The sequence below is a fragment of the Corapipo altera genome, unplaced genomic scaffold (genome assembly GCF_003945725.1).
Source record: "Corapipo altera isolate COAL_440 unplaced genomic scaffold, ASM394572v1 61553, whole genome shotgun sequence".
Taxonomy (NCBI): domain Eukaryota; kingdom Metazoa; phylum Chordata; class Aves; order Passeriformes; family Pipridae; genus Corapipo; species Corapipo altera.
Genome location: NW_020884918.1, coordinates 2,128,681 through 2,144,535, shown reverse-complemented (window position 1 = coordinate 2,144,535; position 15,855 = coordinate 2,128,681). Strand labels below are relative to the sequence as shown.

At 36.1% G+C, this 15,855-nt stretch overlaps 1 long non-coding RNA gene across 1 annotated transcript; it reads left to right on the top strand.

The window, feature by feature from the left end:
• Window positions 1–10,721: 10,721 nt before the first annotated feature.
• Window positions 10,722–13,808, top strand: LOC113953206. Its single transcript, XR_003529776.1, has 2 exons — window positions 10,722–10,985; window positions 13,599–13,808. It is a non-coding gene; the product is annotated as an uncharacterized LOC113953206 (long non-coding RNA).
• Window positions 13,809–15,855: the final 2,047 nt, after the last annotated feature.

Genomic DNA, 15,855 nt, shown 5'->3' with positions numbered 1-15,855 from the left:
ATATCACGGTGCATTCAGTTTTCATACATAAAGGATTTTTACTGGGACATTACATGCCACATTTCATTGTTTAAACCAGCACTTAGAAAGATGAATACCATGTAGGTCTGGGATTTTTGTTAAGAGACAAGAGGTAAAATTTTCTGCAACGTTTTTGATTTATTCCTAGTTTTCATGTTTCCTTCTATATAACCTAGTGGTTAAAGCACTTAAGAATCATCCTTCCTGAGCCTGAATGGGTTTAATTCTGCATCTTCTGTTACTCAAGGACAAACCTTATACCCTAAAAATACGTAAAGTCGTGACTCCCATAAAGGCATTCCTGGCTACACACTGGCTCATCAATATTCATAGGGAGAGAACATGAAAAAGAAAACATAATTTGGAAGCCTAATGCCTCTGATACTCCATTGAGAGAAAGGAGGTCTGTGTTCTAATCCTTGTTTTCCTTATTTATCTCTTAAATTACCAGTCAAAAGGGAAATCTGGGGTTTTCTCATTTCACACTGGTACTGCCTTTTCACTGTAGTATAACATTTCAGACTTCACAGGCAGCATATTCATTCCTCAGAATTCCATGAAGCTCTTTGTGTCTGAGAGCGCTGCACTAAAAGGTGTCTGACATTCCCTTCTTGTGAAAAGCAGGGCCCTGTTCTTAATTGGGGAAACCATCCCTTTCAAAAATGCTGCATCTAATCCCAGTTAATCACACAGTTTGGTTTACTTACTTGAATTTGCTTCATTTTGCTTTGGTCAGTAGAATAGTTGGGAACTTGATATTAGCCATTCTGGGAAGTGTGTGTGACATTTTGCTATGAGAGGCTGTTGTTTACTACACATATTGATTCTTAAATGTTCCCCAACCAGTGTTAAAGATGCTGAAAGCACCCATAGTCACTGTTTGATTAATTTGTACATGTTTCTCTTTTCATTTTAATGTATGTTCCCTGTCCCTTGGGAAATGTCTCTGGCATATTCCTCATGACCTCTTAGTCTTTAACACAGATCTTTGGAATAAATACATTCAAAACCTTTTACCTCAATGTAAATGGACACATCTTGCTCCCTTTCTATTGTGGCCTGGGGGTAGGGGGACACAAGCTTTATATGCTTTTATCTCTTCAATTCATTCCATTACTAGTAGAAAGCAGTATCTTCATAACACTGGCTGTAATCATCATTTTCCCAGCTGTAGCAAAAGTGAATCTCCAGTTTTTATTAAAGATACAATTCAGGGTTCAAGAGAATTAAACTATTGCTGATGATTTTGCACTTTATTTTTTACTATTGTTATTATTTTGCTTCTCTTTTTCTGTTTCTTTGTAAAATCATGTCCCCTTCACCCCAAAAAGAAACTAATATTCACCACAAGAAATCTCATGCTTAGAATAAAGTATTGAAAGGGTTTTCAGGGTACAGTATGTCACTAAAAATGTTCATAACACTATTAAAAATCTTAGGAACATCAGTAGCACAGACAAAAAAGACATGATAATACTAGATGAGAAAATGCTGAAACAGTCCAACTGAAATGCTGCAGGACTATGTCATTCCAAAGAGTTTTTGCCACGAAGAAAACACCTTTTTGAATAATTTTGAATTTAATTTGGCTTTATAATCTTAAACTGTCTCATTTTGAAAATGTAAAAATATTCTATTTTACATCACCTTTGGAAGTTCCTCTCTATTAGATTTAATATTTATAATATTCTAAATTAACTGTTATATACACTTAGTCTAAAATTTTGTACCTATTTTTGATTATGATTCTATGATGATTCTAAATAACATACATTACTCAATGTTAAACCTCAACATTTTGATCCTTTATTTCTTAAAATGTGCTCAGAGACAAAATTTCTTTTCTTCTTTGTGTCTTGATTTGAAATCTAGATCCATGTTAAAATGTCACAACCTTCTGAAAAATAAGCATTATTTTCTGAGCATCACAAAAAGTAGAAAAGTTCACAAGGAATGGCAGTGGACACTATTGCTGGAAACGGTTAGAACAAAATCTGATATCTTTATAAAAAATATACTTTATTGTAGCTTTTGGGAGGAATTTATGGCTTTTGTACCATGGAAGAGAAAATTCTCAAGCTGGAGAACTAAGAAAAGATTCTTTAGGGTGTTATGGGGGTGTTGCTTTGTGTTGCCTTTTTTTTTTTTTTTTTCTTAAACATATGGGGGGTGTGCATAAGAACATCCATACAAACAATCTGACCCTTTCTCTAGTTTCTGACTTAGGTTACAGGTGCCTATGGAAAGATATGTTCCAAGTATGAAGTTACTTATCCTCTGCTGTATGTTCAATTTCCAGTCATCATTGATATTGCAACTTCCTAAATCACAGATTAAGTACACTATGTTGTTAACATCATCTTAGGTCAGATCCTACTTATTCACACAAGTAGGAATTTTTAAAAGGCAGCTTGCAACCTTTTTCAGCTAATTTGTCTTGGTAGGCACAGTTGTGCTTGGTCCTTATGAGGTTCTCATAATTAATTTATGAACATCTACTTTATTCTATGTTAAATAGATTTTTTTCCTCATTACTTAAGTGTAGTTGGCAACTTCTAATCATGCATTAAGATCATTTCATGTAAATATAGCCATCTGGAAGCTAAGCATCCAGTTTCAAATAGTCATCAAGGTTCTGTCTTGCAATCGGCAGAAAGAGATATGAAGCAGTTTCCAAGGACAATTTACCCTGTTCCAAAATAAATGAATAATTGCTGAAATGAATTTCTCTCTAGATATGACTCTTTTGGGTTGAATAGGGAGCCTAGATTAAATAACTTAGACACCTTGTTTTTACATGGCTGTCTCTAAGAAGGATCTCACCTATGTTAACAAGGGCAGCCTCTATTGTGCAACTTTCTCCACACATCACTAATACGATGTTAGTGACCCAAATCAACAGGTACCCTGCCTTCCTTTTAATATATTAGCAAATAGAATCTACAGCTTTGCTAGTAAATGAAATCAGAAGTGAAACACTTTCTGGTCCAACCCAACTTGGACTTACAGACAGTAATTTATGTATTAAAAAAATCAGCTGCCTACATAGTACCCACTAGCCCCAAATTATATTAACTCCAAACTGTGTCAGAATGAGATCTGACAGAGCAGTAGATGAACTAGGCTCAATCTCACCCAATTATTTAATAGCATGGGTGATTGCAGAATGGGGTTTATGGCTTTTGCCATGGTCTGATTAGTCACAGAATCACATAACTACAGAATCATTTAGTTTGGAAAATACCTCCAAGATCATCGAGTCCAACCTCTGACTGAACAACATCTTGCCAACTAGACCATGGCACTAAGTACCATGTCCAGCCATTTCTTAAACACCTCCACCACCTCCTTGGGCAGCCTGTTCGAATGCTTAACAAACCCTTCTGTGAAGAAATTCTTCCTATGTCCAACATTAACCTCCCCTGGTGCAGCCTGAGGTGATTTCCTCTTGTCCTGTTGCTGATTGTCTGGGAGAAGAGCTCAACCCCCATTTTGCTGCAACCTCCTTCCAGGTAGTTGTAGAGAGTAAGACAGTCCCCCCCGAGCTCCCTTTTCTCCAGGTTAAACACACCCAGCTCCTTCAGTGTCTCCTAATATGACTTTACAAACCCTTTACCAGCTCTGCTGACCTTCTCTGGACTTACTTCAGCACCTCAGTGTCTTTCTGGTTGTTGGGGGGCCCAGAACCGGACACAGAACTTAAGGTGTGGCCTCACCAGTGCCCAATACAGAGGGACAGTCACTGCCCTGGTCCTGCTGCCCACACTATTGCTGACACAGACAAGGTACCATTGGCCTTCTCGCCCACCTGGGTACACCTGAGCTCATGTTCAGTCACTGTCAACTAGTACCCAAAGGTCTTTTCCCTCTGGGCCACTTTCCAGCCACCAGCCTGGAGCACTGCATGGGGCTGTTGTGACCAAAGTGTAGGAGGACCTGGCACTTGGCCTTGTTGAAACTCATACCATTGTAACTTCAATCCAACCTGTCCAGATCCCTCTGCAGGGCTTTCCCACCCTCCAGCAGATCAACACTCCCACCCAAAGTCAATTGGTAGCACATGTGCACAGTAGTACAGGTCTCTCTTACATGGGTTTCTTGAAAAAGTAACCTTTTATGCAAAATATTACACAATGTTTTTCAATGAACTAGTTTTAATGAACTAGAGAAAAATCCAGTACTTCTATCTGTTGTGATCTTCCACAGGAAAGTCAGCAATGCTAGATAGTTTTCATCTCGGTACTACCTCTCCCAGCTGTTTACCACATTTGCCTGCCTTAAACCTGGTAGTTATTTTGCAAGAGTTAAAAAACAGGAACCCCCAACAAAATGTTGAAAGGTTATTTGACCTTTTTTGTCGACAAAAGGTTTTACAGTGAAGCCATTAAATAAATAATTAAATGGATAAATAAATAAACAAACAAGTAAATAAAGAAACAAAAAGGAGTGATTTGCAGACAGGCTGGTTTTAAAATGATAGGATTCAGCTGGTTTTGGGTTTGGTTTTAGTTTTTTTGTTGTTTCTTTTCCTTTTATTTAGACCATTTACTTGAGCTACCATATATAAACAAATTTTGTTATTAATACTTAGTTTTCAGGAGCTACCTGAAATTACAGGATTTAAACAAATTTATTTTTTGGATAGAAGCCTGTGTCTAGTGAGAGGATGGTGTCTTTATACTTGTTAAAATGTCTTCGAGATATCACTATAAATGTGTGGAGATCCTTTGTGAGAATATTGTCTCTACACATCTCCATAAAAATTTTAATTTTTCTTTTACAGATCCTGTGATCCTACTCCTACATCCTTCCTCAGGGTAAACTTTTTTCATTCATAGCTTGTGGCTTTGTACTTTTTTTTTTACTTTTCGTTATAACTCATCTTTTATGAAACAACAGACTATTCTCCCAAGAATACCTGAAAGAAAGAGGACTTGTGGGTCAAATGCACCCCCTCGATTTTCTACAACAGAGTTCGTCAGGAAACCAGAGTAATTTGGTTAGATGACCCAGTAGAGGGAATATTCAAGCTTTAAATAAATACACAATAAAAATAGCACACTGTTACTATAGGGTTACTGGACTGTAGCAGTAAATGAACTGAATAAAATTTTATGGCTTCTTAACATGCTGAGGTTTTGCAGTGTCGTCCATCTTGTAGCCTAACAACATTTCCCAGCCTGCTATCAGTGAAACTAATAGTGCGAATGGAAATTTTATGAAAAATGGGAAATCTACGTTGGTTTTATATTATGTCAGTAGAATGAATAAAGACCATATTTTGGCATTAATAGCTAATGGTAGAAAGTGTGGAGGGAGGGGGAAAAGAAAGAATGGCTACATTTTCAGCTTATGAATTGATGTTTTTTAAAGAGTTGGCTGTAATTATGATATTTGAATGTCATTATCATTAAGCTGATAAATTATTTAGTAAGAAGGTGAACAACGCGAAGAGATCATTGATGTATTCAAGCATCTTAGTTGTATTCCATAAGTCTCCTTGTGACTCACGGGCTGCTGTATTAATCATATGGATACCACAGATATGTTCTGTTATTATCTTTCACTGCAAGGTCAAAGTTTTGTACTAACATAACGTATGGGAAGGCGTAGGTGGGGGAGAAGAAACCTCAAAATTATTAATCGTACCGCAGAGCAATGATAACAAAGGTTCTTTACTGACTTAAAATGGATTCCTTAATGCCCCTCAAGCCGAGATGTCATAATGACCTCTGTATCAGACCTCCTTAGACAGCACAGATAGCACATAAAGTGGATGCACAGGAAGTAGCAAGTACAACCAGCACTCAGCCGAGTTCAGAAGCGTAAAAGCACAAGTGTGGGAACATGCCTGCAAAAGAGAGTTCTAGATGGACTTTGCTTACATTTCAGAAAGAAAAAAAAGGGGGGGAAAGGAAAGCCAACTTATTAAGTAATAAGGTACAAACATGAGGAGGTTTTTCAAAGGAAAATCAGAGCTCGATTCCCTTTTCAGAAATAGTGACAACCTCCCGAGTGAACAGCACAAGCACACTCTTCAACAAATATCAACATGTTACTAGTGAGTAACACATAGCTGCTAAAACACTGAATCTGCCAGATATAACCCCAAATCTCATTTAAGTCAGCTCCTTAAATACTCTTCTGAGTTTATTTTTAATATGTTTTTCCTAAAGGTTTTTCTCCATGAATTAATTGTGACTGTTTCTTTAATACAATACTTTGCCAAAGAGTTGGAATAAATAGTTTTTGGACTGATATCTTTCAAAGGAAAAAAGATACTACTAGATATTAATAAAATGACGAGGGTTGAGTCTTGGGTAGATTTATACCATATATATATATGGCATCAGCTTCAAATGTTGATAAGAATATTTCCAACTTACATCATGACAGAACTAAAAGATTGGTATTTCCCCAACCTTATGATACTACTTAAGAGGAACCCAAAGGGCTGTTATCACACCTTTATTAGTTTCTATGCTAACCAATAATCTAAGTAGTCATGTTGATTTTCTTTGTAGTGAAAAAGGAGAGAAAGCAGAAGAGGATAAGAGAAGAAGAAGAAGAGACAGAAGAAGTGGATAAGAAGGAGAAAGATCTTGGGAATGGAAGAGAAAAAGGAAGAGAGAGGGAAAGGCAAAGGTAGAAAGAGTAAAGAAGATAATTCTAGAGCATGGTTATTTTATTCCATGTATCAGTCACTGAGTTGTACTTTACAGGTGTTTCTCTACTTGATAGCTATAAGGGAAACAGGAATAGTTACTTTAAAGTAGACAGATTATGAAATCAACAGAAATAAATCCCATCTTTAGTAACTTACTGTTGAACACAACACTCATCAAATGGTCTCAACCCTGACTGATTGTGAAAATTTTATCCTGTTCCTATAATATTGTAAAAGTTAATATAAATTTTGGAAGAAATACCGCTTTTACGGAAATCAATTTTTTTAAAAATAAAAGTTTCTTGAAATCAATTTCATCTTCAAGTATTTTCAATGAAGAATAGTATCTCTGAAGTCTAGTGAACTATATTCATTATTATTGTTGTTTTTTATTATTATTTTACTAAATCTCTTTTTGAGAAGATTGGAAAATGTAGAGAAGCACAGTGAAATTATTTTCATATTTCTTTCCCTCTTTAAGGTTGGAAATGTCATTTATATCAAGTCTTAGGATTCATTTCTGTTCTCAGTCCTTCCCCCAAAATCAGTTCAATATTCTCCCTTTTATTTCTCATGCTTTTATTTTGACTTTTATATATTGGCCATATATAAAAAAAAAAAAAACAATGCAGAATTTAAGGTAAGTTTCAAGGTTTTGACATTATTCTCAAGAATTTCATGGATCATAACAGGTACACAGACCTTGGTTTTGGTCCACGGAAAAAATGACTCAGTTTTGAAGAACACAAAAACAATACCATTTTCCATATCAACAAAGTTTATACATAAAAGGTTAAAAATCATATGCAGCATATGTCAGGAAGTTCTTAGGAAAGCTAGCACCATAGTAAAACAATTTACTGAGTCAAATTTCAATATTTTTTGTGAGTTTCTTCTTGCCATTTCTTTAAATACTTATGCAGCCACATTCAAAGACTCTTTTATTTATCATTAGAAAAAAGATGCCAGTTTGAGGACCTTAATTAATTAGTTGCAGTTATTTACAAAAGACACAACGTGTCTCTTTTTTTGTCTATATGAGTAGGATTATAACACAGTTTTGAAATTCTTGATCCTGCTTTAGTCAGGCAGATAGACTATATGACTTCTGTAGGCCCCTTCTAGAGCGATTCATGAAAATCTGTGAGTCCTGTTCTTGACTCTTTTTAGGATTAGCAGCCTACAAGATGTAACATAACACAAATCAGGTCCTCTGCCTTTCCCCAGCATTTCCCATTTTCATAGTGGCCTGTTAACAATACATCAGTTTTGTGAAACTGTCTCAGTGAAATCCACATTTCAGAAATGGAAAGCATTTCCAGCACAGTAGTGAAGAAAATAGGAAAAAAATATAGTAAGGGGTTAAATTTGAAATGGGAAAACAGTCTTTGTGTCATGCCAGCAGCTGTGAACAAAATTAATTTGCCTCTCAAATATAGCCCCTAGGGAAGATACCAGGAGTGTTGTGTGAAATAGAAGGTTGTAAATGTCCCAGAGACCTTATGCAATTTTAGGACTTGCTCAAAATCAGAAGTGAAAACTAAGTAGTGCTAAAAAGAGAATGAAACAATAAAATAAAAATGTTTTCACTCCCACTGTAGATTGTGTTTAGGAAGCAAAAATCAGACAAAACCAAGTATTCCTCCTCCTGTTTCAATTCTGATCTCAACTCTCTCCCGGCTTTTCTTCCATTCTCTACTCTCCTGTTAAACTTGGTTTGGTTTTTTGCTGTCTTTTACCTCCTCTACTTCAGCTGCTATCTCCTCATTTCTCTTTCTTCACTCTGCTTAATTCACCAAAGCAGTTGTGCCTGCTTGATCTGATTGACTTTAACAGGCTTTCTCAGAAGCTGTAAGTAAAGTCTGTGGTCTCTGTCCCCTTGTTCCTCTTTCAGCCACGTATTTTCTTATTAACTTTTAAACACTCCAAATCTCCAGGGCAGTGAACTCCCTTAACTCTTTCTGACACAGATGGGAGCTGAGGACAACTGACATTTCATAGGAGCTGCTCAGCATTTCACAGTATTGATACATAAATTCCTGATGGGTCAGATCCAAAGTCTCCTGAAGTCAATGGAAAAATCTCTCATTGACTCAAGCAGGCTTTGGATCAAACCCTATTTGTTTATCTGCCCTTCTGTGTTAACCTTTTATGTTTCTCATCTTTCCCTATCAATACCCCTTGCTAGAGGCAATCTTGGCAGGACTAAAAACATGGTGAAAATTAATAAGGTAACCACATTATTCAACACATCAAAAAAAAAAAAGTTTGCTTGAATTTACTTCAAATGAGCAAAAGTTTGAGAGCAGAGCAGCATTTAGATTATTAGATTTGGTATACTGGATTTTTTGCTTCTTTGGCCTTGTATTGAGAAATTAATTTTCGAAATTACATGTAACTGAAGAGGTTCAAAGTGATCCAAAAGAGAATGGTGGGAGGAAGAAGCTAGAAATGGGGGAAAAACCCAAGCAACACTCCCTCCTTTGTTGATTATATTATTTTAATTTTGGATTCTTTCTTTCCTTTTATAAAACACATAACTCAGTGTGCAGATTCTCTGCAGTTTATAAAGAAAACATGAGATATGCTGATGCATAAAATATTGGGCCCAACATCACAGTATGTGCAAAATTCCATACAAAATTCAGATGTGCAGTGAAATAAGAATTCCTTATTTCTCGTCTAGATTAAAATGGGTGCATAATTTATCTGGTGTAAAATATATGCAATGCTCTTTCTTAATAATTTATATAAAAAAAGATGTTTTGGCATTTGGCATCAAGGACAACTCTTGCAAAAGGCTGACAGGAAAACACATGCTGAAACCACCATCTCCTTTAAGCAAAGGACATCTTTTTTACTATCCCCCTTCCTCATTTTAATTAAACCGACACAACATAAACACAACCAACAAAATAAAAATTAAGTGGCTAGGCTTATCTAATAATTCATAAATTTCAAGACACTTCCTTGGCATTACATAGAGATGTATAAGCCTTAATATTTGAGCTATGTTATATGTGGATCTGCAATGGGAACAGAATCTAGAAATCTAAGAAGTTTTCTCATTATTTAGGCATATATTTAAATACACAAATAAAACAAATAGACAATGGGGAGAATAGCAATCTGTCCAAAGGTTACATAGGTCCTTAGATAACACAGTATCAAGCAAACATTTCATAGCATTGTACAGGATGATAAGATTTTACTCAGCTTGAGCATAGGTAATACTAACAATGTGTTGAGGTCTCTCAGAGAGTTTGTTTCTGAGCCCTAAACACACCTTGCCTATTAAAACACCCTGCACACACCTCATGATCACCACAGGGTCCATAAATAGTGGGTGGAGGGGACACTTCAAAATGGGATCTGATGTTTACAGAATCTGCAGGCAGAGAAAGAAAAACAAATTATTTTTCTGTAAGCAGACCAGGGGAGCATAGATAGAGCTGAGATTGTTTGAGAAATCAAACTGTTTGCAATTACTACAGAAATAGCAGTCAGGACTGGACATAGGCACAGTCTGATGGAAAGACAAAGCAGGTTTACGTCATCCCCCTTGTAATATATCAGGGAATGTAAGCCTCTACAAGCTACTGATAATGGGGGAGCTGGAGTGTTCTTAGCACTCTGTGGAAAATACACCCTTATTAATTAGTAAATCTTGGAGGAGAGTTGCAGTGGATTGACCTTGTCTGGATACTAGGAGTCTACCAAGCCTCTCTATCATTCCCACTTCCCAGCTGGACAGGGAAGAGACAATAAGATGGAAAACAACTCATAGGTTGAGATAAGGCAGTTTACTAAAGCAAAAGCAAAATAAAAAAAACAGGTTTATTCTCTACTTGCCACCAGCAGGTGATGTCTGGCACTTCCCAGGAAGTAGGACTTCAGCACATAGAGCTGTTGCTCCAGAAGTGAAACACTGTAAATAATATTTGCTTCTCCCTTCCTCCTCCTTCCTTTAGCTTTTATAGCTGAGCTGACATCATATGGGATGGAATATACCTCTGTTTAGTTTGGGTCAGATGGCCTACTTGTGTTCCTTTCCAGGATCTTGCCCTCAGCGGGGGAAGGAATGTTACAGTGCTGATGTTGTGCTCAGCAGTAGCCAAAACACTGGCATGTTATCAGCACCTTTCTACATACCAATGCAAAGCACAGCATTGTGAGGGCTGCTGTGGGGAAGATGAACCATCCCAGTTCCATCTCAGCCAGACCCAAGTCTGAGGATGGAGACTGTGGGTGAATTGCCCGCACCATTCTGTTCAACAATACAAGCCTTCTGTTTCGAGTAGGTAAACTGAAACAGCCACACAGAGAAAACACACTAGTGACACAAAAAAATCAGTGTGCTTTATTCCTGTGTGCAAGAATGTATAGAGGTACAGAAAACTTTAGTGTACAGCAAACAGATTGTCACCGCATGTCATGAACAACCTCTAAAGGTCTTCTGGTTTGGGTGAAATCCCACTAATAACAAGCTCCAGTCCTGTGTAACAGAACTTCTAATTAGATGGTGACAAAAGCAAGGAATTCACTGGCTTTGCAGTTGCCTTTCAGATCACTGTAGATTTCATGGATGGTACAACTTTTCATGTTGCAAAACCTTCTTCTATGGATTCCTAGCAATTCGGGGGAGGGGAGTCAGGGGGAATAGAAAAGTGTGACTAAAATCTCATTTCCTACTTTCTACCCAATGCAACACATTTCAGAGGGAGTAGAATTTCACTGCCTATGTTTAAACTCTTTTCAATTTTATATATAGACCTCAAACTTCTATCTACTCAGCTGTTTACCAAATAAATATAAATACATTTCCTTGCTGGAGCTTTCAGAGTTTCCACTCTTGTGCATAATCTTTGTGTATATCCTTCTTTAAATCAGTACAACTTCAGTACATATCATACAGATGTATATATGTCAGGACTGAAGGGAATAAACACAATTTGTGCTTTTTGATATATTTTTTCCTTAACATTTTTATAGTTTATGACATTATTATAAGTCAGTATTGTCCATCAAAGATGACAACAATAAAAAAAGGAAACATATATGAAATTGCTTTATCCTAAAGAAGAGAGAAGGGGAAGGAGGGAAAGAAGAAAGGAAGAAAGGAAGGAAGGAAGGAAGGAAGGAAGGAAGGAAGGAAGGAAGGAAGGAAGGAAGGAAAAGAAACAATTCTTGAAACTGTGATTGAAATAGACATAAGGTAAAATTATTTTCTAGATAAAATATATAATCCGTAAGTGCAACAAATCTATTCAGTCTTCTCACATTAACTAAGAATGAATAAATGCTTTTAGATACTGACTGGACTTAGATTTCAGTATCATAAGAGAGGACCTGTAATTTACACAGCCTCCATTTGTCTTGGGTCTATCTACAGATTTGATTGCAAGGAAGAAACTCTTACAGCTGGATTTCTTTAACACAGGTGATCCTTTTTTACCCATTGCTTAACAACTTTACTTATGGACTATTCTCAAATAGTTTTCACAAAAGTTTTTTTCAAATTTCATGACAGTACTTTTCCAGATCAATGAGTTTTATAAATGAGAGGAGATTTTATCCTTCCTATAAAAATCATATCTCACGAGAATTTTTTTTTAAATTGTTTGTTCACCTTTTTGATATAAGGCTTAAAATTTCAGATGAAAAGTTATATCCCTGTATGACCTGAAAGATTTGCTCCACCGTCTCAAGTAATTGGTTGATTTGGGCAGCACACTGGCTTGTGGTATCTTATATTCACAGTAGAATAATTTCTTAGCCTTGAAGTCCATCAGTATCAGGTACAGTTGTGCTGAAGTTCAGAATTCAGTACACCATTTCCAAACCATCACCCGGTATGCCTCCTGTTATGAATCATCAGAACAGTTAAAACTAAAATTACCTTCCCTCTCCCACTCTTCAAATCAGAGTGATCAGTGATTATGGGTAGTTTCCTGCCGTAGAGACATTATCAACATCTCTGCACACTGAAAATGATAACTAGAGCCTTTTGCTCAATCTGTGCATAATTTTTCTCAGCTGGTACTTAAGATCCTGGGGCATAAATAGTGAGCTTGCTTCCATGCTAATGTATAGCAAAAGTAGTTGTTAACAGTTCAAACAGACACACATACTGTGGCCTGAGGCTCTGCAAAGCTGGGAGGTTGTTATTAAACTTTGTTGAAGTGGGTGTATTGGGTTTGCATGGACATGTTTTGGTAGAAGGGGGGCTACAGGGGTTGGCTTCTGTGAGAATATGTCAGAAGCTTCCCCGTGTCTGATGGAGCCAGTGCTAGCCGGCTCCAAGGCTGAGAACATTAGCAACAGTGGTAGCAACTCTGGGACAATATATTTAAGAAGGAAAAAGCAAGTTATTGCAGATGCAAATTGTGGCCAGAGAAGATAGAATTGCTGGGTTAGTGGTTGGACTTAATGATCTTACAGGTATTTTCCAAGCTTAATAATTCTACTGTTTCTCTTTTGCTATTGTTCATTAATTTCTTTTCAACTATTTTACTGATCTGTACTGTGATAACCTTATGGGAAGAGGTGCTGCTTTTTAGTATACAGTGGATGTCAGTGTCAAGCTTACCTGAACCAGGACAGTGAGTACAGTCAGTAGATGTACTCACTGGTTGACTGTAGAACATTCCTGGAAACAGGCAGCAGAAGACTGATGTCAGGACTTCTGTCCCAATGCTTTTAGGATGGCTGGCAGAACTAGTAGACACTACAAGACAGGTGTTAACATATATCTTTACACATTACCAGTGTTGATTTACTATTATTGACTTTCTTGAATTTTCTTGATATCCTCTTGTAATACTAGACTTCTAGTCTTCTTTTTCTTCAGAAACCCTCCCTTTTTTAATATTTTTTTCTTTTTTGTTTGTTTGTTTGTTTTTTGTTTTAGGAGCAGAACACTGATTTTAAGGAACAAGCATTACCTTCAGGAGATGTGAGGCAGCTTCCTGGGCATAACCTTCAAAATGAATATTCACACTCCAATTATTTCTTAAGCTGTCAACGGGGACTCCACAATATTTTTGTGTAGCTTTTTTATTTTTCCTCTTTGAAACACATAAGAATAATGAAACAAGAATTTAGTAAAATATTTTCCAACTGAATTGAATGTGTAACAGACAAGTAAACTATTATTTTATTGTTATTAAAATGTTGTTCCTCTGCCTAACACATTCTACTGATGAATCCAAACTCCCTTGAGTCCATACTGGTGCCTAGGAGACCTTCATACACACATTTGTGTGTATAGCACAGGTTTTTTTGATCATTGGATTTTACTGGTAGAGAGTGGTAAAAATTGGATATTGCAAAAGTGGGGGTAGTTATGATAGGAATTGCAACAGCAGAACAAAATCAAAACTGTGTTTTTGTAAATCTAGTCTCAGAGTGTAGGACTGGAGTTTAAGCAAGAAATCATTTAGTGGTTTGGGGAAATCAGTAAAGAACACAGATCATTACATCACAGCATCTTCAGAAGCTCTACTCTGTATATATGCCAAAAAGATTTTAAATTTTCACACTTTTCTAAAACATAACAGTTTATTGTGGTAACACAGTGAATTGACCACAGTAAAACATTATACTAAAATTTTGTATATATTTGTATAATTTTGTATATATTTGTATAATCTGAAACACTAGTCTTTACCTCATGTGTTGTAACAGTTAACCCTATATTTCAAAGAAAGCAAAGATAGAACTTTCAGTATTCCCACTTTAAAAATAAGAAAAACAAAACACAGAAAAAAACCAAAAGTTCAGAAACCCAGAAACAAGTTATGGGGAAAGATCAAAATAATTGGGGTCATTTTGTGAGAGTAGAGAAGACTGCCAAAGAAATTTATAACATCTTTCAAATACTCAAATGACTGCTAAAAATGGGACGTTTATGTTCCAAGTCCATAATTCTTAGGACAAATTAATGGATTTAAACTGCATGGAGAAGGAGTCAGGTTGGATTCAAGGAAAATTTGCCCAGAATTTCTGGAGGTTGAAGCAATACGGAATAGTCTGGCTGAAAGATTTCTGGAGTAGCCACCACCAGAGGACCTCAACATCATATGTCTTAGAAATTACATTAGTAGAGTTGAACTCTGGGACACAAGATAGAATTGAGCAACTGAGTTGCTTCTATTTATGAGCCTTGATTTTGTGCACATTTTAATTCTTTCTGTAAATTTTCTGTGTAAAATTGATGCGTTTCTGCATAATATCTCTTTTTTGTTTGTTTTGTTTTTGCTTTTTTGTGTAACAGTGCTGTAGGGACCAATGCAGGTTTCATTTGCTGCTAGTTTACAGGGTGTCCCTGAAACTCAGTCACTGAAATCAATGAACTCTTTTGCCTACAGATTTCACCTATAGATCTGTCTTTCATGATGAGACTTCTTCATCAACTTAGACAGAAATAATGGCATTATTTGATTTTTGACAGAAATTACTGTCTACTAGCTTTTTCATACTGTATTGGTTGTTTTTAGGATGACATCTAGGACTGATGGTGGAGTTCTTTTTTTTTTTTTTTCCCCACAGTTTTTCAGATGGACTTCTTCACATATTTATGGTGTTTGACTAATACCCACCTTCTAAGACAAAAGAAAAGAAGCAAACACTCAAAACTCCCACTTTTTTCCTAACAGCTTCTCTAGCATTTGGTTCTAGAAACTTGTCTAGATTTTTCACTTACTCCTAATAAATTTGCTCTTCCAAATGGTCTTCTGCTATTTTTCCATACATGATAATTTCATGAATAAAAATTATAAACCTAAACATTACACTGATTTCTGCCTTTTTATGTTCACAGGAGAAACTCATCCTTTCCTGCTGCGGTTCGTTTTTCAGGAAATACAAATCTATCTCTGGCTTGAGACACAGTTTCAAAATACAATTTCTGATTTATTTTTACTTAAGGTTTTCATCCTCCTGCTTCCTTTGTTTGCTCATGACTATAAATTAATCAAAGTTGAAACTTTGTAATTACAACATAAACTATATGTTCCCTTTATTTCATATTTTTTTCAGAACCAATTGCTTACTTACTTAACTAGATTAGCCTAAAAATGTCAAAAAAAAGGTTATTAAAAAGGAAAAAGAAAAAGAAGGGAAAAGTCATTTCTATCAAACACACATATAAATAAACACATAAATCA